At 41.4% G+C, this 21,018-nt stretch overlaps 1 non-coding gene across 1 annotated transcript; it reads right to left on the bottom strand.

Annotated features, from left to right (window-relative positions):
- Window positions 1-15,172: 15,172 nt before the first annotated feature.
- Window positions 15,173-15,245, bottom strand: Trnaf-gaa (transfer RNA phenylalanine (anticodon GAA)). The gene has a single exon. It is a non-coding gene; the product is annotated as a tRNA-Phe (tRNA).
- Between the last annotated feature and the right edge of the window lie 5,773 nt (window positions 15,246-21,018).

The raw sequence follows: 21,018 nt of genomic DNA, 5'->3' as shown, positions 1-21,018 counted from the left end.
AAAGGGGTAGATGAGCCTCACTGCATTTCCAGGTTGATTCCCTGGAAATTGCCAGTTGGGACAACTTGCCTGAGCTGAATGTCTAGAATGGGTCCGTGTCACATGAGATGTGACTCACGTGTCAGAAAAGCTAGCCAAAGGAAAAAAAATGAGTTGACTGAGTAGGGCAGAAAGCACTTTGGGAAAGGGACTATGATGCAGGAAAGCTGAGAAATAAAAAAAAAAAAGTGAGCTCTCAAAATGGCTATAATTTAGGATAGGAGGGATAAAGAAAAAGACAAAAATGAAGGCACAGAAATATTATTAATGGTCTCATCTGGCATGCAAAGCAGTTTAGAAGCTACAGTAAAGGCAATAAATTGCTTCTAGGATTTTAGGCTAGATTATAATACAAATTTGCTTTTCAGAAAGATTAATCTGGTGGCAAAGCAAAACAAAAATTGAGGGATTGGATTTGTTATGGGCTGAACCTACCCACCTGGCTGAAGCCTTGTTTATACTCCTGTGTTGAAATTCTCAACCAACATGATTGTAGGAAGAGGTAAGACTTAAGGAGATAATTGGGCTGTGGTGAAGAGGCCACATAAACCTCATGCATCACTTTAGGGCCCCTAAGAGCAGGAAGGTAAAGAAGTTTCTTTCCACCATAGAAAGATACTCCAATAAGATGGCCATCCATGAACCTGGTTGAAGGTTTCCAGAATGCCGCCATGCCGGTGCCCTCATCTCAGAACTTCAGCCTCCAGAACTGTGAGAAAGAAATGTCTCTTCTTTCACAGTCATTCTATGGTACTCAGTTATAACCACCCAAACTGACTAATCCAGTGCTCAAGGGAATATAGAAGGAAGCTGTGATAATAATCCACAGCAACAAATTGAGAGTGAGGGTCAGGGGAAATAAAGGATGACCTCATGTTTAACCCGAGGTAGGTACTGCTACCTGGTATCTAATGCTTCTTCTTCCAGAATATGGAAGTGTTTGGCTAGGAAACAGAAGCAGCTCAATGTATCCCATGCATGGTCTTTAGTACAACACTGTCGTAGAGGTTTATAAAGTCTGAAGAAAGGCTAGGTGTAGTTCTCAGAAGTTCTGTGGCTACTGCCAAGAAGCTATTGGAAAAACTGCAAACTTCCAGAAAACTTGGGCTACAGCCTACAGGAACGGTGCAAGCCATCTAAAGATGCTGCTGCTGCTGCTGCCCTGTAGACTTCTCACAGCATTGCTCCAGACACTCACCCGTGAGGTTAGCTGGAGAGATGAACTGGGACACACCATGAGAGCTCCAAGTGAGATATTTGATGTGCGCCACTGAGGTACAAGAAAGAACTCTGAACTAGAAGGACAGATTCAAGGGTTGTGGTGAGAATGGGGAAAGAAACATGAGAAGCCACCAGACAGGGAGGAAATGATAGCATCCCTCCAAGCATCTTTGCTGCTTCCTCTCCAGTCTCCAACTTTAGAACTCCTGTGTCTCACAGAAAAGATGCAGGATTGGGAATCAATCGGTCCCAGCCACCCCTGGGCTCCTGTTTCTCTAGCACGCACTGACTAGCTGTATAAAAACATCGGTTCGCTGAATGTACCTGACAGGAATTATAAACCTAGAATAGCTCTGTAGAAGATGACTAGGTATGGGTGGGTAGGGAGAAAGTATAGCAAAATAAGGATTTGAGAGACAAATAGGCTATTTTCTATGTTAAGCTTAAACCCTGGACGTGTCTGTCACTCCGAGGAGAAAATGAGTCTGGTGATAATCACATGGTTCCGACAACGTGAACTAAGCAATTTCTCTTTGTGCTGAAGATTTCACAGTTTGTTGAATATGAAATTGGAGAAAGACTTGTGAAAAGGAATAAATCTTCAAGAGACAATTGGTGTTTACCCACTACGTAATTTCCAAGATTGTACAAGAAAAGGTGAAATAAACTAATTTCAAAAGTATATTCTAAAATATGTGTGTATGCAGATACATTTTACACAATGAATCTCAAGGCAGACTAATTATATGGTTTCCAAAATTTCCATTCCAATGTAACTACTTTCTAGATTATAGGGGCGAGGGGCGGAGCCAGCTTTGAGTGGAGAAGAGCAGTAGGGGAAAATGAGAGTGGTTAGAAATAGCTACCAAACAAATTCTTCTACCCAATAACAATACTCCTTCCTTTTTTTTCTGTCCTCTTCTAACATCTAATCATTTCCTCTCATTCCTTCTCATTCTTCCATGGTCTGCTGTGGCTTCAAGGTCTATTCTGATATCAACCCAGTATCTAGGCTTCACCTTCTTGAACTCATCTCTGGGGAATTCCTCTTTTCCTCTACCTTGGATGCTGTCTTCACAATCCCATTCTTTATCGCCAGGAATTGTGTCACTTTGAAAGACTACAAAGTTTACAACATGTAAATATCCAACTCTGTGATTACACTCTCCCATCCTAAAGGTACCTTGCTCAAATATGTTATAGTAGCCTAAATAAAGACCCTCAATGATATCAGTCCTAAGCTATAGAGCCTGTACTTGCTACTTTATATGGTAAATGTCTTATAGATTAAATTTTTGAATCATTTTTATAAAATCTTTCTTGCTTTTTCATTTTGATAATCATACTATTTTTTTAAAGTTTATTATAAAGGTGATGTACAAAGGGGTTACATTTACATAAGTCAGGTATTCAGTACACTTCTTTTTGAACAAAGTCATACCCCCTCCCTCCTTTTCTCCCAATTTTTCCCCTCCCAGACACCTTCCCCTGTCCCCAGTGTCTAATGAATATTACGGCTGAATTAGTTCACTTCTTGTCCTGCCATTTGTGTGCTTCCATGCCCTGTCCCCAAATCAGATAAGCTTACACACAATACAAAAGGTGCAAAAATCAAATACAGCAACAAAAGGTGGGGAAACGGGAAAAAAAGAGGGGAATCCTAAAAAGTAAATTAAAAAAAAAAACCTTGTGTTTCCACGTCCTGGAGTTCATTTCAATAAGCATCATTTTATCTGATCATATATATGCAGACTTCTATTGAGCCCTTGTGAACCTCTCCTAAGAATACTCTCCTTTGGCCTCACTGTGTGTGAACATTTAGAGTCCTATGTAATTTATCATATCCAAGTAAATTGGGAGGTCTTAAGATAAGGAAAAATAGCCTGAATTAACTAGATAGAACTTAAAAGAAAATTGCATGTGCCCTATGTGAGATATGCAAACAGAGATTTACCATAGACAGAAGGAGGGAAGTCAGAGGCAGAGATCCAACAGCATCCCAAGCCACCAGATGTTAGAAGAGGTAACAGAGGAATTCCAACCCCTGGGGGATCCATCATGCTGCTGACACCCTGATTTCAGGCAGGTGCAAGAATGTTGACCTTCATAACGGTGGGAGAAGAAAGTATTTCTTTTTTTTTTAATTTTTTTTGCATTTTTTATTGTAATTAGTAAAAGGGTTACATGACATTTGCCAGATAGAAGGTGCATTAATTCACGTACATTGATACCCTTTCACATGTCTTGGTACCCATTTCCCTCCCCCGCCCCAAGAAAGTATTTCTTTTTTGCCAGTCTGGGCTTGAGCTCAGGGCCTGAGCACTGTCCTTGGACTTTCTCAAGGCTAGAGCTCTACCACTTGAACCTCAGCACCACTTCCAGCTTTTTTCTATGTAGGTGGTACAGAGGAATGGAACCTGGGTCTTTGTGCATGCTAGGCAAGCACTCTACCACTAGGCCAAACTCCCAGCCCCCAAGAAAGTATTTTTTAAGCCATAAAGCATGGGGTAATTTGACACAGCAACTCCATAAAGTAAATACATATTCCCAATAAAATTGTTATTCAGTCCTGTGGAGTTACCAGCTACAAGGCTCCTCCATCATCACCACCATGTGTAAATAATCCTGTTCCTTTGTCCTCACTCTTTACATAACCAGCCCACTTACCACCTTCAATGAATCTGACAACTAGCCATCATTAAGCCAGCAAGTTTCCATAAAATCATAGAAGTAAGCAGACTGGGACTATTGAAAATAGCTCATTGTGAACCACATCACACATCCCTCAGCCATGTTACAAATCATATTATATAACTGATTGCCCACTCAACCTGGAAGTTACAGAAACTGTATGTCCAAAGACACTTCAGAAATCCACCAAAGCAATCTCATGATCTCACTTTCAGTATGGTTTCAGTTCAAACACTTCATTATCGTAAACTGTATTATTAGTCACGATAGAATTTTTGACACTTTTCTGGTCTCATCTTTGTTAGTCTATGACTGATTCCTGTTGATTTTACTGCTTAAAAACCTATCTGTTTATGTAGCTCCATACATTTTTAGTCAGTAGCATGTTGAACTCATCACTGTTGGTCACATAACTGGGACAATAGTCTGTGTAAATCAGATTTCTAGGGGGGCGGTATGTTGCTGGGGTTTGAACTCAGGGTTTCAAGTTTGCTAGGCAGATACTCTCCCACTTGAACTGCCAACTTCAGCACTTATGTCTACTCTAATTCTCTTTGGTTGATAAATTTCTCATGGTTTTAATGCTTTAGGTTTCTGCTTAAAATTGGATATATGAATACATTTCAGTTCCTTATAGGATAAAATGGCAACTCTTGACCGTTACCCCAGGGTCCTAGGATTTGGCTCTTTCTCACTCTGCAGCCTCACTTTCATGCCTCCCTTCAGTCTCTTTAAATTTTCATCTTGTGGTCTTATTCTAATTCATGGAACAAACCAAATTCTTTTCACCTGCAGAACCTTGGCTCACATTCTTCTACTTGGAAGAAAGTTTCTTCCTCCTGTGCTCCACTACAACTCTCTCTCCACCCTGGTTATTTATCTATCATGAATCCTCTGTCCAGGTTAGAGGTGCAAATCCTATGCCCATAAGGTGACCTGTACGTTGCCTTCTCTAGGCAAATAATTCTCCAAGGGGAGAATTATTATCTGTACAGTTATTTGTTTAATCTATTCATCCCATTATATTTTTTATGTGGGTTGCAGGACTTGAACTCTGGGCCTGGGCGCTGTCTCTGAGCAATTCAGCTCAAGGCTACTATTCTATCCTTTGATACACAAGGCCACTTCCAGTTCCAGTTTTCTGGAGATAAGAGTCTCACAGACTAGTGCCTAGGCTGGCTTTGAACTGTGATCCTCAGATCTCAGCCTCCTGAGTAGCTAGGGTTATAGGTGTGCGTCACCACACCCAGCTTGGAATGTAACTTCTGTAGTATCTAGAGTCTTTCCCATCTAATACTTGGTCAAAAAAATTCATTCAGTCTTTCATTTAATTTTGGATGGGAGGGGAAAAAGGCATAAGAACTTGGGGACATAAAAGATGAGCAAAACCTTTTATACCTAAGAAATTAAGCATTTGGATCAAATTGAATCTTACCTAACCCCATCTCAGATAAAAAAAAATGTGGGGATTTTTTTGTATAAAGGATATTCAGACAAGTACGTAAGCAACTGAAAAGAAAATGGTTGTTAAAACCTTCACAGCACTGTAAGCCTCTGCGGGTACTGAATTGCCAGGAGGTAAGAAGAAGGTACTAAAGTGCTCAGCTTTCCTAGCTACCTATCTATGAGCACTGTATTACCTACAGATGTCTTTTTCTGGAAGGTTCTAGCAGTTGCCTTAGTTCAAATCCCAAAGAAGCTATTTTTTGGTGATTAAAGTGATGCCCTAAGAAATTCAATAGCCTAGCTGTTAACCAGATAGTTTAAGAACCAGGAAGAGACCAGTGTTTGAGTCCATTACTCTACTGTAGAGCAGAGCTGGGAGGAAGATTGAAAAAGAAAATATAAATATGCAATGAGTTCTGAGATGGCAATTAAGGACATCTAATAGAATACTTTAAGTAGTCCCCATCTGACTTTAAGATGTCTCCCAGGCATCCAGAAGGGTCAAACAGGGCCTTTGAACACAAATCTTGCTATTTAACTTCCTCAATAATCGTTATATTTAACCCCTCACTAGCTCTTGTGTCATTTGCAGCAAAATTAAAATTAGAATCAATGCAATGAATGCTTGCTATGCAAAACAATTCCAGGCTCTCTTTTAGCATGAAGTTTCATTTAACTGTAACAATGAAAAGAGGAGACAATCCTTTGTTCTCTTCATTTCACAATCCTGCAAATGGCCTCTTAGCCAAAATAGCTCCTCTAATCTTTAAGTTTTAATTAGCTGCCCACAATTCATAAAATATCAAGAATTCAAATGCTGATACCTCGCTCTCCTGAGAACTGGCACACAATTAACCTCTTTTTTCTGGTCAAAGGCAGAAATTGAGAAAGGGTAATGACAAAATTAATCTATTCTAGTGGCCGGCCCATCATGGAACAGGAAACAACATCCAATCCAGAATCAAAGAGGGCGACAATCATTGGAGTGTCACACTCTACATTAGTTGTGTCTTTTGTACTCCTGATGTGCTATATCACAACTACCAAGCCCCAAATAGTTTATTAAAAATGATAAATGATTCCACAGAATTAAATCAAGCAAACCCACTTTTTTCTCCCCTCTGAAGACAGGTATCCAAATAAGCTTTTAATACTGTCAGAAGTTCTGGTTTTCTGATAAATTGGATAGAGAAAGAAAAGGCTGAGAAAGCCACACCTTTCCTGGCATGATCTTTCCACAGCAAAAACAGATGATTGAGTGCTGTCACCAAATGTACGATCATTCTCCAGAAAAGATAGATTCTGCCCTTTTCCCCCTTAGTGAAAAATTTCATGATAAACAGAATTAGCCCTATCTACTTAAACTTAGTTGAATACTCATAGGACAGAACGGAAACCAGTATTTCAGAAGTGAAATACTCAACACAGACTGCCAATGAAATCACAAGATAGTATTGTACTGGAACTCAGTCACAAGAAACAGAAAAGCCACATTTTGAGAGGTCAAATTGGGACGCTTTGTTAGAAAGCCAGTGACTGCAGGTGGATTCTTGTCACAAAGACCTATAGCCTCTCAAACACACTTAACACAGTTAGAAAACTGGGCCATGACGATAGCAAAGCAAAGAAAGAGCAGAAAAATAATACCCAGTCAACACCAATGGAGAAATGAAGTAGGATGGATGACACAGTACCTGAGGAGAGCCAGAAGACACTAGACAGGAGGCCTTGTGTAACAGTGCCTGAGCTGGTCAGGGGAACAGGGGCAGAGTCACTGGAAATTTGAGAGTCTGGTGACTTGGAAACACAAGACTAACACATTCAGTAACCTATCATCCAACTCCCCCATCTCTGCCTCTAGGAATTCAGGCACTCCTATCACCAGGGGATGGAACTTCCCTGACTCTACCATCATGACAAGATGGTACCAGTTAAACTCACTTGCCTATCCTCCACTTATGGCCAAGAGGGCACCAGTTAAACCCAGTCTCCTTATTTCAACAGATTGGAGCCATGGTAGGATAGAGTCTATGGTCCAACTTGCCTGGTTTTAAACCTCACTCTGTCAGCTCACTGGCTTTGTGTTCCAGGGCAAGTGAAAGTGATGTCTCTGAGCTCCTTCATGTACCCTAAGATTAGCACAAAACCCTATGTTGTAAGGATAAAACAGAGAATGCTTGTTTCATGCACGGCTCAGTACCAGACACTTCTTGAGTACTGGTTAAAGTTACCTATGATTGTGGTTTGAATATGGCCTCTCCAAAAGCATGTGCTGGACACTTCATCTCCAATGACACTGTGTTAGAAGAACAAGGCCTTGTAGGAGGTTTTAGGGTTCTAAGGGATTCACTTTCATGAATGGATTAGTGCTAATTATAAAAGAGCTTGAAGCTGCAAGTTCAGCCTCTTGTACTTGCAATATCCCTTAGCATTCCAACATGGGATGATGAAACCAGAAGGCCCTCACCACACTAGAACTCCATCTTGGATTTCAGGAGTGTAAATCCATCCATTTCTGTTCATTACCAGTTACTCAGTGTTAAGAATTCTATTATAGTAGCACAACAGACTAAGAACCTAAATATCTTTAATGAGTTCAAAGAACAAAATACTGTTCTATGGGGCCGGGAGTTTGGCCTAGTGGTTAAAGTGCTTACCTAGCATGCATGAAGACCCGGGTTCGATTCCTTGGTACCACATACATAGAAAAAAGCCGGAAGTGGTGCTGAGGCTCAAGTGGCAGAGCTCTAACCTTGAGAAAGTCCAAGAACAGTGCTCAGGCCCTGAGCTCCAGCCCAGGACTGGCAAAAAAAAAAAAAATACTGTTCTATGTTTAAAAATTCTTTAGTAATTCAGTTGCTGTTATTTGTTTGGGCAGGAGTAAAGAAAATGAATGGTTCTATTGATAAATAATTTACATACAACATTATCCATTCAAAGTGTACAAACCAATGGTTCTTTATATTTTTACAGAGTTATGAAACCATCACCACAATCAGTTTTAGAGTGTGTTCCTTACAGGAAATGGTCTACACTTGAAGTCAGTACCCACTAACTATCATTCCCCAACCCCCCTGGTCCTGTCAGCCTTAAGCAACTACTAATCTACTTGGTAAAGTCAACTCAGCCCCTCATCAAGAATCCCAAAGAAGTGTGAGCTGGAATAACTGGTACCTCAACTCTATAGAAAAGTTTGGCTGTGGGCAGGGAGTTTGGCCTAGTGGTAGAGTGCTTGCCTAGCATGCACGAAGACCCAGGTTTGATTCCTCGGTACCACATACATAGGAAAAAAAAAAAAAAAGCTGGAAGTGGTGCTGAGGCTCAAGTGGTAGAGTGCTAAGCCTTGAGAAAGTCCAAAGACAGTGCTCAAGCCCTGAGCCCACGCCCAGAACTGGCAAAAAAAAAAAAAAAGAAAAAGCCTGGCTGTGCTTCCAAAATGACCTTAAGAATCAACTCAGAAGTGAGGAAGAGACAAAAATCTTCCAGGTTAAAAAAAAAAGAGAGAGAGCTACATAAGGCCAAGTGGGAAAAGGATATACTCAGAAATATGGTAGCAACCAAAAGATAGCCAAGGATCCAGGTTCAGTTCTCAGGAGAACAAGGTACCAGATGATCTAGATCTGATAGTTTAACGTCGACATTAAACAGATTATTTTTCTGGTGGCTGCCAAGACCTTGGTCATCCAGCAGCTGTTCATCAAAAGAGACCTCCAAACACACCTGCTGAAGAACCACACCTGTGTAGCCGTCTAACCCATGCGAATGATTGAATTGATAATTGGTGGACTAAGTAGTATGTTTTCACATAGACATGTTTCTGTTTGTATTGGATTGCTTTGCTTCTTTGTATTTATCTGACTCCAAAACTTTTCTTTAGTTCTTAATCTCTCAGTTACATCTGAAAGTTTCCTAAAAGTTGTTTATATAGAAAGTTCTTTGAACCTTACATTAAAAAAAAATAGCAGTCTTTTAAGATGGAGAAAATTTTTCTGTTGTTAGGACATTTATTGAATGTCAACCAAATAAAGTGTAATTATGATCCTGGTTCATGGGTGTATGAACTGAATTAACCCAGGTAGTTCCTGGCAGATCATAACCCTTAAATGCCTCAATCTATGTCTGTTGGAATAGTCCCATGATCTTTTTGCAGGAATAACAGAATTCTTGCTACTGTTCTACTTCCAGCAATCCCAAAGAAAGTGTAGCCTTTCTTTTTTCTCCTTGTGTTTTAATTTACAAATGGGAGCAATTCTAATTCAGATAAACAACAAAATACCAAAAATCACCCATAGTCTTAAACACACGTTTAGTCCTTCTGAAGGAACGGCTTATTGTCTCATTATTCGATGTCCATAAGCAATTCTTGAGACCGAATATATTTTTGCTACAAAACATGGGAAAGGACTAACACCTTCAGTCAAGATTCTGAGAAATGGGCCAGGAGTTTGGCCTAGTGATCGAGTGCTTGCCTAGCATGCACGAAGACCTGGGTTTGGTACCTTGGTACCACATACATAGAAAAAGTCAGAAGTGGTACTGTGGCTCAAGTGGCAGCACACTAGCCCTGAGAAAGTCCAAGGACAGTGCTCAGGCACTGAGTTCAAGCCCCAGGACTGGGGAAAAAAAAGATTCTGAGAAATAAATCATTCTCTCATTTGAGAACACAATGAAAACAAGTACGGCCAAGGTCGATGACATAGTGCTTCCACTATGTTGTTATTCACTTGACAAAAATTCATTGGGCATCTATTACAAATTGATTTTCAGGGAATAATAGCAGCAGCTCAGAGAAAGAGCCCGATAAAAATAATATCTAGGTGATGATAGACATGTGGGATAATGTATTAGTTAGCTTCATGTCGCTGTACTAATAAAACACAAGATAAACAACTTACAAAGAGAATAGGGGTGGTCTGGATGGTAGCTTTAGAAGCTCTAGTCCATGATCCGGTGAAACCATTTTCTAGTCTGGACCACTGCATTGCCATGATGAGGCCTTTGCGACCAAACAATCTACTCAACTCATGATCAGAAAGGAAAAGAAGAATGAAAGGGATACCTGCCTCCACATCTCTTTCTCTCTCCTTGAAAGAAAAAGCATCCCTTCACGATTTTGACTCGGGTTTTTTGTTTTGTCTTGTATATGTTGGTCCTGTGCCTAATCTCTTGTGTTCAAGGTAGGCACTCTATCCCTTGAGCCACAGCTCCACTTCCAACTTTTTGGTGGTTAAGTGGCGAGGAGAATATCACGGGTCTTCTTTCCCAGGCTAGTTTCAAGGCAGGAGTCTCAGATTTCATCCTCCCACGTAGCTAGGGTTTCAGGTGTGAGCGATCACAGCCAGCACATCTCAGTTTTTATCTCTATTATTACTTGAATGAAGGTTCCCTCACATGCTGTATCCTACCTTTCAAAAGACTTGTTTTAAACACAAAACAAAAACAGGAATCTCTGAAATAAACATGATGAAGAGACAAGCACACCCACCTGCGTACACGTGGCATGGGTGAGCAATGCCCCCCACTCTCGGTCTGCTCATAATGGAAAAGCCCGTCTACCGTGCTCATTGCCTATCTTTAGAAATCAACACAGACTACAGAGAGAAACATACGACATGGAGTGAATAACTTTCTGGAAGGCTTGTCGCTTCTCTTATTATGGAGACTCTAGTCAAGTAGAGTGAGCCTGCGGGCTTACTTCAGGGCATAATAGGCATTTTGTTTGGCGTGTTTAGGTTTTGTGTCTTGCTTGAGTAGAGGATTGTGGTGATGCAGTCTCGTAGAGAGAGTGATGACAGTGCTTTGGCTTGCAGACATTCTGGTGTGCATTGCTTATTGACAGGGACACATTTTGGGAAACACTGGATCATTTCATCATGGTACAAACATCACAGTATGGGTTACACAAACTGAGATACAGGTCTCCAGGCAACATTACCTTTTGGAGTTCCATCAATAATATAATCCATCATTAAGCGTGATAATCTTATGGATCCTATGGGAAAACTTAGGGTTCAGAGCTGAAGAGATCTGAGATTCATCCTAATGAGTCAGCATACTTCCACTGTCTCCACCGCCACTGTCCAGACATAACATGAGAAGAAAGAAGGAGGAGGAGGAGGAGGAGGAGGAGGAGGAGGAGGAGGAGGAGGAGGAGGAGGAGAAAGAGGCAACAGCAGCAGCAACTGGGCACTGGTGGCTCATACCTATAATCCTAGCTACTCAAGAGGCTGAGATCTGAAGATTACAGTTCAAAGCCAGCCCAGGCACAAAAGTCTATGAGACTCTTATCTCCAATTAACCACCAGAAAACTGGAAGTGGCTCTGTGGCTCAAAGTGTAGAACACTAGCCTTGAACCAGGCCCAGAGTTCAAGCCCAATGACTGCCAAAAAAAAAAAAAAAGGCTGAGACCTCAAGATTATGGTTCAAAGCCAGCCCAGGTAAGAGTTTGTGAGACTTATCTCCAATCAACCACCAGAAAACCAGAAGTAGCACTGTGGCTCAAAATGGTAGAGCGCTAGCTTTGAGTACAATGAGCTCAAGGACAGTGTCCAGGCCCTGAGTTCAAGCCCCACGAAAGAAAAAAAAAGAAAAAAGACGACTCAGGTGAAAATTAGAATTGATGGAACTAAAGTAAGTAAATAAGTGGAGGTAGAGCTTATCAGGCTCTTCTGTGTCATTTTCTAGGCCGTTTCTCTCCAAGTGCCTGATTTCCAAAACTAGGGACTCCACACACTTCTTCAAGACTACCATTTAGGGCTGTAAATAAGGTACTGTGAGAGCACACATTCAGAATGATTGTGCAGGATCCACATATTCCTGGAAGCTGAAGCAAATCCTTGCAGAAATTAAATCTGGCCAGTTTCGCGTCAAACAAACCTGAGATATGATGACTGTAACTTGAAGATAAACAACTCTAAACCACAATCCACTTAAAAGAGTGTGCCATCCAAGACTGGGCCTGGTATAATGTGAAAGGACACACTGAATTGTTACACACTTGTCTAGTTTTATTGTGTGAAACAAAAATAATACTTAACTGAATCCTAGCTTTGTCCTAAAATGAATACAACACCCAGAACAACGAACAAACATTAACTTAGAGATATGTGCGTATGTTACCTTAGAAAGTCTTCATATGAGACAGCAGATATCCCAGGTTTCTTTCTGCAAAGCTTTCCAAGGAAATTTGATGCTTTCTCCCCACGGCCCTGGATAACCTGCCCAAAACACAAGGAGATAACTATAACCATTTTCTGACAAATGGGAATTAACTCATAAATGCCATAAATGTTACCAGTGTTCATGCAGCCTCACAAATGATGCTGGCATGCCTTCCACTGAAAGCACATCTTTCCTACAATAAGGGCTGAGTCCACAGTCTGCCACCCTGTCTTCTCCGCCGCACAGCACCATGGAGGAGCTGCCTGGTGAGAGAGGGGCTCCCACGGGAGCTCGAGGAGGGGCACCTGGAGTTCTTTCTCAGCCCTGACTCTTGAGAAGTGAGTATTTGACATCTATGAGAGCATATGGCACCCCAGAGAAAGACAATACAACTTACCAGATTACATCTTAAGGTAACATATATGTCAGGAGATGAAGTATAGAAATGGATGATGGCCAGATGACACATAAATACAGAACTCTGACCCCCAGCCACTCTGCCCAGGAAACCAGCCTAGGTTTATCTTCACTCAAAACCTGCCCAAGAGCCAGACTGCTTTAAGTTAGATTTACAAGAAGCCAATCACTCTCTTTGCTAAAACTCTGGAGACCGAACAATAATCTCTGCAACAGAACCAACCTGGCCAGGTCTAGATTAGTAATTGATGGTTTCCCTACTTTCTCTCCCACTTCCACTATAGAGCCAACCAAAGAAAGTCAAATATGTCCCCTAGCAGATCACATAGGATGCCGGTTTGGAATTGTGGTGGGGAGGGAGGAGGCATCTCCATACTACCCACTTCCAGGTAGGTGCCAGTACAGCACCCTTCAATCAGAACCTGCCTGAATCTGTCCCTTCTCCTGTTATAGCAAGTTCTGAATAGTCTTTTCTCCCAGTGTGTGTGTGTGTGTGTGTGTGTGTGTGTGTGTGTGACGTGTGTGACAGAGAGACAGAGACAGAGAAATAGACAGAGACAGAAAAGGAAAGACAGAGAGAGAGAGAGAGAGAGAGAGAGAGAGAGAGAGAGAGAGAGAGAGAGAGAGAGAGAGAATTTACTGCTGCTTATTGACCCTCAATACCACAAATCTGGAAACCTTACACAATTATACTTCCACTGGGATCCGTTCTGAACTACTCCCTTCTGCAGAATTCCAGGAACAGGCTCACTCCTTTACAACTCTAGCCAGGCTTCTCTGAGCAAATCTTCTCCTCTAAGCCTCAGTGTTGGCCTATAACAACCGACGTCCAACATAAATGATTTCAGTCACTGCCTGTTTCCTACATTAAGATTTAAATGCTGCCATAGTTTCTAATGGTTCCCCGGAGGACACTAGCCCTTTAAGAATGATTGCTTGAGAAAGCCCAAGTTTGCTGGGCACGGTGGTTCACGCCTGTAATCCTAGCTACTCAGGAAGCTGAGATCTGAGGATCATGGTTCAAAGCCACCCAGGCACTAAAGTTGGTAAGGCTCTTATTTCCAATTAACCACTAGAAAACCAGAACTGGGGCTGTGGTTCAAAGGGTAGGGCCGTAGTCTTCAGCTTAAGAGCTTAAGGACAATGCCCAGGCTCAGAGGTAGAGCAGAAGCCTTGAGGTGAAGAGCTCAGGGACAGCTCCCAGGCTGAGTTCACACCCCACAACCAAGACACACACACACACACACACACACACACACACACACACACACACACATGCCCAAGATTGCTAAAAAGAACTGACTGACCCAACAACCGAGATGGGCTCTGATTACTTGCTTAGACCTCTTATACAAGATAACTTAGAATTGCAAATTCTTCCTCTGCCTCTTCAAGATGGATATATTTTTTTTACAACTCCGGTCCTTTCCTAAGAAGCCACATCTTTGAAACATAATCCTCAGGTAAGGTAGGTCTTTCTCAGTTTCAATGGAAGGATGAAAATTTAACTTGTAATTATCTTCTCAGACCCATAGCTGGCCTATTAGGCATTTATCCTGACCAATCCTTTGTAAATGTTCACTTCCTTGACCTTGCCCAAGTCCCTGCCCCCTAGTCAGGCCTAATCACCCCAGTACAAATCAAAGTTAGGTTCAGTTGATACTTGACCTTGTTCCTTATTGCCAGCCTTTATTATTTGGGTGATGATGATGATGACTATTAAAATCTGTCCTTACTATAACTACTATCGGGCCTTATCTTGAACACTAAACAGGTATGTGACTCCAGGATTCCCCCACCATACTGGCAGTAACATGTGGTCTTAGTTATCAAGCCTGGGCGCCCATGCATCCTGTTATCTGAAGCTGTGCTCACTGCCGGTGCTACACCATTACATACACGACTGGCAACTGCATATTGCGCATGCGCAACTTCGCCTCCACGGCGGAGCGCTCTCACTGCGCACGCGCTCTTGCGCGCCTGCGTCTCCACCCGTCCACCCCTCACTGCCAGGGGAACATGGAAGTGGCTGGCCTGGTTGTGTGCTTTCCGGGTCCTGGAGACGCTGTTTCTGCTTCGTCCCTCCGTCTACGCCCCCTCTGTTTCCTTGGGTGAATACGCCGGGGTACCGTGCACACAGAATGGGTGTTTCTGACAAAATTTGGATTCCTTCTAGCTGAGGTTAAAAAGGCGAACTGCCGAAACCCGGGATCGAACCAGGGACCTTTAGATCTTCAGTCTAACGCTCTCCCAACTGAGCTATTTCGGCGCGGCTTGGTTTTCGCTTCAAGTTTCCTATGATTGACCCTTCCCGACCAACCCGCCCGCTGGCCCTGCAACCGTGACCGCCGCCGGTCCCGCTTTTCTCCACCTTTCCTCGGGTTCAGCTCTGTCCGTCCGCCATGCAGCGTCTCCAGCCGCGGGCTTCCTCACCGGACCTTTGCAGGGCCCCGCGGCTCGGCAGTGTTTGGCTCCATCGGGATCCCCGTGGGATCCCCACCAGTCTCCTCCATTCGTTCTTTATAATTTTTTTTTTCTTCCTGAGTGTTTTTGTAGCTTCTTGGTCATATGAACCAATAAACTATGATCAACTCCAAGTCATAAGAAAGCTCGAGGGTTTATTTGTTTATTTATTTATTTTGGTTGGTTTTTTGTTAGTTTTGTGGGTCATGGGGCTTGAACTCTGGGCCTGGCCGCTGTCCCTGAGCTCTAAGCTCAAAGCTACCACCCTACCCCTAGGGCCACAGGGCTATTTCCCTTTTCTAGTGTTTAATTGGAGATAAGAGTCTCCAGGCTGGCTTTGAACCACAGTCCCTAGATCTCAGCTTCCCGAGTAGTTAGAATTTACAGGCATGAGCCACCTCGCCCAGCTAGCTGGGGAGACTAGGAAATTCAAACAGGAGCGCCCAGTCTTCTTCCTTGAGAAACTGCATGCTGTACACAGTGCACACGTTCCATGGTAAAGTAATTGTGGTTGTAAACATTAAATGAAAATATAACTTTTAATTGATGTGTATAATACTTTTTCAGGAGGCTACAAAGCTATTAGACATAAATACTTATTAAGCACTTAGGGCCTCAGATCTTAACAAAAGAAATTGCTGGCTGTTTCTTTTGGCCCAAAAGCCATTGCTTAAAAACAAAACAAAAAAAAAATATTGAGATACTAAGAATGCTATGAAAAGAGTCTGTGAATGAAAATCATTACTGAGTGTAAGAGAAAACTTTGCTTTGCTCAGCAAGACTTAAGACAGAAGATGAACTCGCAAAGCCTCCATAGAGACTGAGGGCCAAAGGCTAACCGGAAGTAAAATGCTTGTGTGCACTTGTCAACTGAAGAAAATCAAAGAACTGGCATTAAACATATGAATACGGATATGGGAGAAAACTCTAGATTAAAAAGACATTCTTCAGAGGCTGTGGTCTAGTTGCGTCTTCTCAACTAGGCCAAGGATAGTGGCCAAATTACTATAACTATGAAACATGAGAACTTACAAATCTAAAAATAATGAAACTTAGGAAAATATGATGCATCTAGCCACAACAGCCAATAAACTTTGAAATGGCTGTCCCTTGATATCTGCCCTTAATTTTGCCCCCGAAAACCCCATAGCACACAAAACTCAGCAATACTTACATTTATTTGCCTATGATTTTTAAAAAGTTAAGAAGATGTAGGTATGTGAAAAGGATATGGGGCCAGTGTGAAGAAGGGCTTTCTACTGGTCCAGACTTGGAACATCTGAGCATCTCCAAAAGCAAGGACTGTAGCGGATTAAGTGAAGGCAAAAGGCATTGGACATTGGTGGGGAGAAGGGAAGAGTAAGTTTTGACTTACAGAGGAAATGTTTGCACTGAGTGTTAAATGTAGAAGAAATCGTGGGCCTGGAAAGTACTATTTTTCGAGTAAGATTGGTTGAGTCAAGAATCACCAAGTTTAGGAAGATGAAGTTATTTATATAAAGGTATCAGAAAGCTTTCAAGGGGTCTCTTCATAGTTTGCTTCCTGGCTCCAAGGGGAAGAAATAATACGACAGCTGCTTAATCTGGTCATCAAAATGAACATCAACAACCAGGTGCTGGTGGCTCATGTATGCCTTTAACCCTAGCTATTTAGGAGGCTGAGATCTGATGATAGTGGTTCAAAGCTAGCCTGGGTAGACAAATCTGAGAGACTCCCTGTCTACAAATAACCAGCAAAAATAAGCTAGCATTGGAAGTGTGACTCAAGCCTTTCGGGGGGGGTGGGGAAACAAGTGAGAGCAAGAAACTGAGTTCCAGCCTGGATACCAGAAAAAAAAAAATGAACATCACCAATAAAAGCCCATGTGGGCGTTGTGTGCCTCCTAATGTGACACCCTAAAAAGAATACTGCATGCAATTGTGCCATAGCCACAGAATTTAATCAGGAGGCAACATGAAATCTATTCTAACCTAAAGTCAGTGTAGTGAATAAGTAGCCTGCATATTTCTAAACAGTTGAGATAATAAGAACCAAAAAAAAAAATGCTGCTAGCCTGTCCCTGATGCAAGGAGTCAACAGAAGCAGAATCCAACGCAACGTGTCATTCTGCATTATCTCTTCTTCTGAAAGGAGCTGTTTTACAGGATGTTGACACAATTGATGAAATTGGATCATGGGCTACAAATTACATACATGTTCTACCATCAGGGAGTTTCCTGAAGGTAACAATCATAGCTAGTGAGAAAATACCGTGTATACACTGAAGTCTTAAGGAATAATTCACTTTCTTTTGGTTCCCAAAGTCATATGTGTCCATATATATACATTATATATACATATACATATAGATATATATATATATGTAGAATGTGAAAAGAAAAGCTATTCAAAGTTGGCTGAATCTGCAATTCCACTACTTGGCATTTACCCAACCATCCAGAAACAAGGGCTTACCAAATCCACTAGCACAACAATGTTCATTGCAGCACTATTCACCATAGCAAAGATATAGAACCAACCTAGATGTCCCTCAGTTGATGGGTGGATCAATAAGTTGTGGTATTTGTACACAATGGAATTCTATGCTGCTGTCAGAAAAAATGACATCGGCCCATTTGTTAGGAAATGGAAAGACTTAGAAAAAATCATATTAAGTAAAGTAAGCCAGACTCAAAGGAACTTAGGCTTAATGGTTCCCCTCATTTGTCATAATCAGTAGAAACCTTGGGCTCTACTAGCAGAGATTTGCAATAGAGCAAAATCTTGTACATAAGGCCATATAGTATGGAGCTAATTGAAAGGACCTCCAGGATATTGAAACAAAAGCCATATAACGAATGATTGTTGTCCTTAATGTACTATGTTATCTCTCATCTCCTTTGCTGTCCCTTGGGTATCTCATATTGTTACAGTATCTCACTTTGTTATCTGATATATTGAATTTATTTGTATTTGGTTATTTGAAATTTGATAGGGAAGGGGGGAAAACCAAGATGGGGGGGGTGGGAGGGAGGGTAATGGGTACCAAGACATGTGAAAGGGTATCAATGTATGTGAATTAATGCACCTTCTATCTGGCAAATATCATGTAACCCTTTTATTAAGTACAATAAACAAATAATTAAAAAAACAAAGTTGGCTGAATCTGGATAAAAGGTGCATAGAACTTCTTGGTGTCATTTTGTAACTTGTGAGAACTTAAACCTGTATATTTTAAAAATATACAGATGTTTTTGTCTATCTTCTGGAGCCTGTCTGTCTGATTTCAGTTAGAATCAGTACTAAAAAACTTGGATACAGTCAGCCTGATCCTCAAATTGTATGTTTCAGGAAAGTGAGGCCCAGAAATGCTATGTAAGTAACTTACTTGAAGATTTGTTATTGTGTTAGCATACTTGAGCTTCTGTAACAAAACAGAAGTTAATATTGTCACTGGTTGGAGGCTGGGAAGTGTAAGAGCAAGAAACTAGCTGATAGGGTTTCTGGAGGGGACTCTTTTTGTCATGCCAACTGCTGCCATCTCCTTTCACGCATGTGTATGTGCACACACACACACACCACACACATATATTTCTTATAAGGACATTAATCCCATTAGAGTCCACTCTATGGTCTCTTTAACCAGAATGTCTTCTAAAAGCTCTCCAAATATAACCACAATTGGGGGTAAGGTTGCCATATATGAATTAGAGCAGGCTCATAATTGAGTTCCTAGTAGTTTTGTTTAGAATTGATGATGAACCCATATTGCATATTGCATATGCATAATGCCTATTTTCTGCATTGCATCAAATGCTTTCAATTTTTTATAAGCACCCTGCTTCAATTAAGCATGGGCCCAAGAATCTGAATCTAAAACCGGGATTCAGGGCTAGGTCCAAACCCTTTCTGCAGATGGTTTTATGTGCATAGCTATGCGTTTTGAAGTTTTCTGCTTGTAGAAAATATTACCTTTGCTTGATAGATGTTCAATGGTTTTCTCCAACATTATATATTAAAGTTATAACATAGGGGGAAAGTGTTTTTGAAAAGTTAATAGATTGCAAATATCATCATTGTCCTGAATTGATCCAAAAGAAGTTATTTATGTAAAGCCATTAAACCAGAAGTCAATAAAGACCTTATTATTTTTTGTTTTTGTCGAATCACATACATCAATATAAAGCCTCTGGGTATACTTACCAGGCCAGAAACAAGTAAGTTATACCCAAGAATAACCTAGCAAGCTTTTTTTTTAAAAAAAAAACTGTTCTAATCCAATCTTCCCACAACTACCTAGCAATCCCCTAACCATGTGTATTGTACTCAATGCCCTGAAGGGCAGAACTTGGATGGCAGAACTTGGTACTCCTAAATACTTCTTAGCTTAATTACTACCTCTTCCTTTTGATAAAGTGGGCCAGCCTCCCACCTTTTCTCCTGTCCCTGTTTGTCCTTCTGCCCACCCCAACTCTCCAGCATCTATTCACCCAAAGAGATTGAATGAGATAAACCTAACACCAGAGCATGCGGAATCTCTTGCTATTTTTAAAACAATGATCAAAAGTATTTTTTAAAATTCTTTTGTTCTTTTGTCTCAATGAAGATTCGGTACTATCTTAATGTCCAGAGGCTCAGAAAAGGCCAGGATGGAGAAGGGCTTGTGGGTATTGGCCCTGTTTCTCTTCCCGCCTCTCAGCTGCTTCATTCTCTTGACTTCTTACAGCCCCAAATGTTGTAAAGTCATCTTGATGCATAGATTTTTCCCCATCACATCAAGTTACATACAACTCCAAAGGGAAGAAGGTTGTAGCCCAACCCCATCTTTCTACAAATTTGTCCTGCTGATGATCCAATGATTTTTTTTTTTTTTTGCCAGTCCTGGGGTGTGAACTCAGGGCCTGGGCACTGTCCTTGAGCCACAGCACCACTTCTGGCTTTTTTCTGTGTATGTGGCTCTCATGAATCAAACCCAGGGCTTTGTGCATGCTAAGAGCGCATACTACCACTAGGCCATGCTTCCGGCCCCACCAATGACTCATTTCTGACTCACAGGCAGGAATCCCCCACACCCCACACAGAAGCCCCCATTCAGACTGCTTACTTTTTTCTAGTGAGGATATTGTGACAGTGTCAATAATGGGCAAAGAATAGTGCTTTGAGAATAACACTTCCTTGCTCCATCTGAATGCAATAAATGGAATCTTCCATCCTTCCTGACAGTACTGGGTTGGAACTCAGGATCTTCCATTCATTCAAGTAGCAAACACTGTGCCACTTGAGGCACATCTCCACTTCCAGTTTTTGGTGGTTAATTGGAGATAAGAACCTCATGAATTTTCCTGTCTGGGCTGGCTTTGAACTTTGATCCTCAGATCTCAGCCTCTTAAGAAGCTAGGATTACAGGGATAAGCCACCAGCACCTGGCTCATGTATGCTATTGTTTTTAAGAAGTACTTGGTGGTAATTTTTCATGCTACCTACAAATATGAAATATTACACACAGTATCAAGATAACAAAAGATTAGTACTATTAGATTCAGAATGATGTAGCTACTGCCATTTCTTTTCTATGCTTTAATCTTTCTATAAACTTTAA

The sequence above is a fragment of the Megascapheus bottae genome, chromosome 11, assembly GCF_031878675.1.
Source record: "Megascapheus bottae isolate mThoBot1 chromosome 11, mThoBot2.hap1, whole genome shotgun sequence".
NCBI lineage: Eukaryota > Metazoa > Chordata > Mammalia > Rodentia > Geomyidae > Megascapheus > Megascapheus bottae.
The sequence above is the reverse complement of the archived record's forward strand: the minus strand, read 5'-3'. Positions and strand labels throughout refer to the sequence as shown.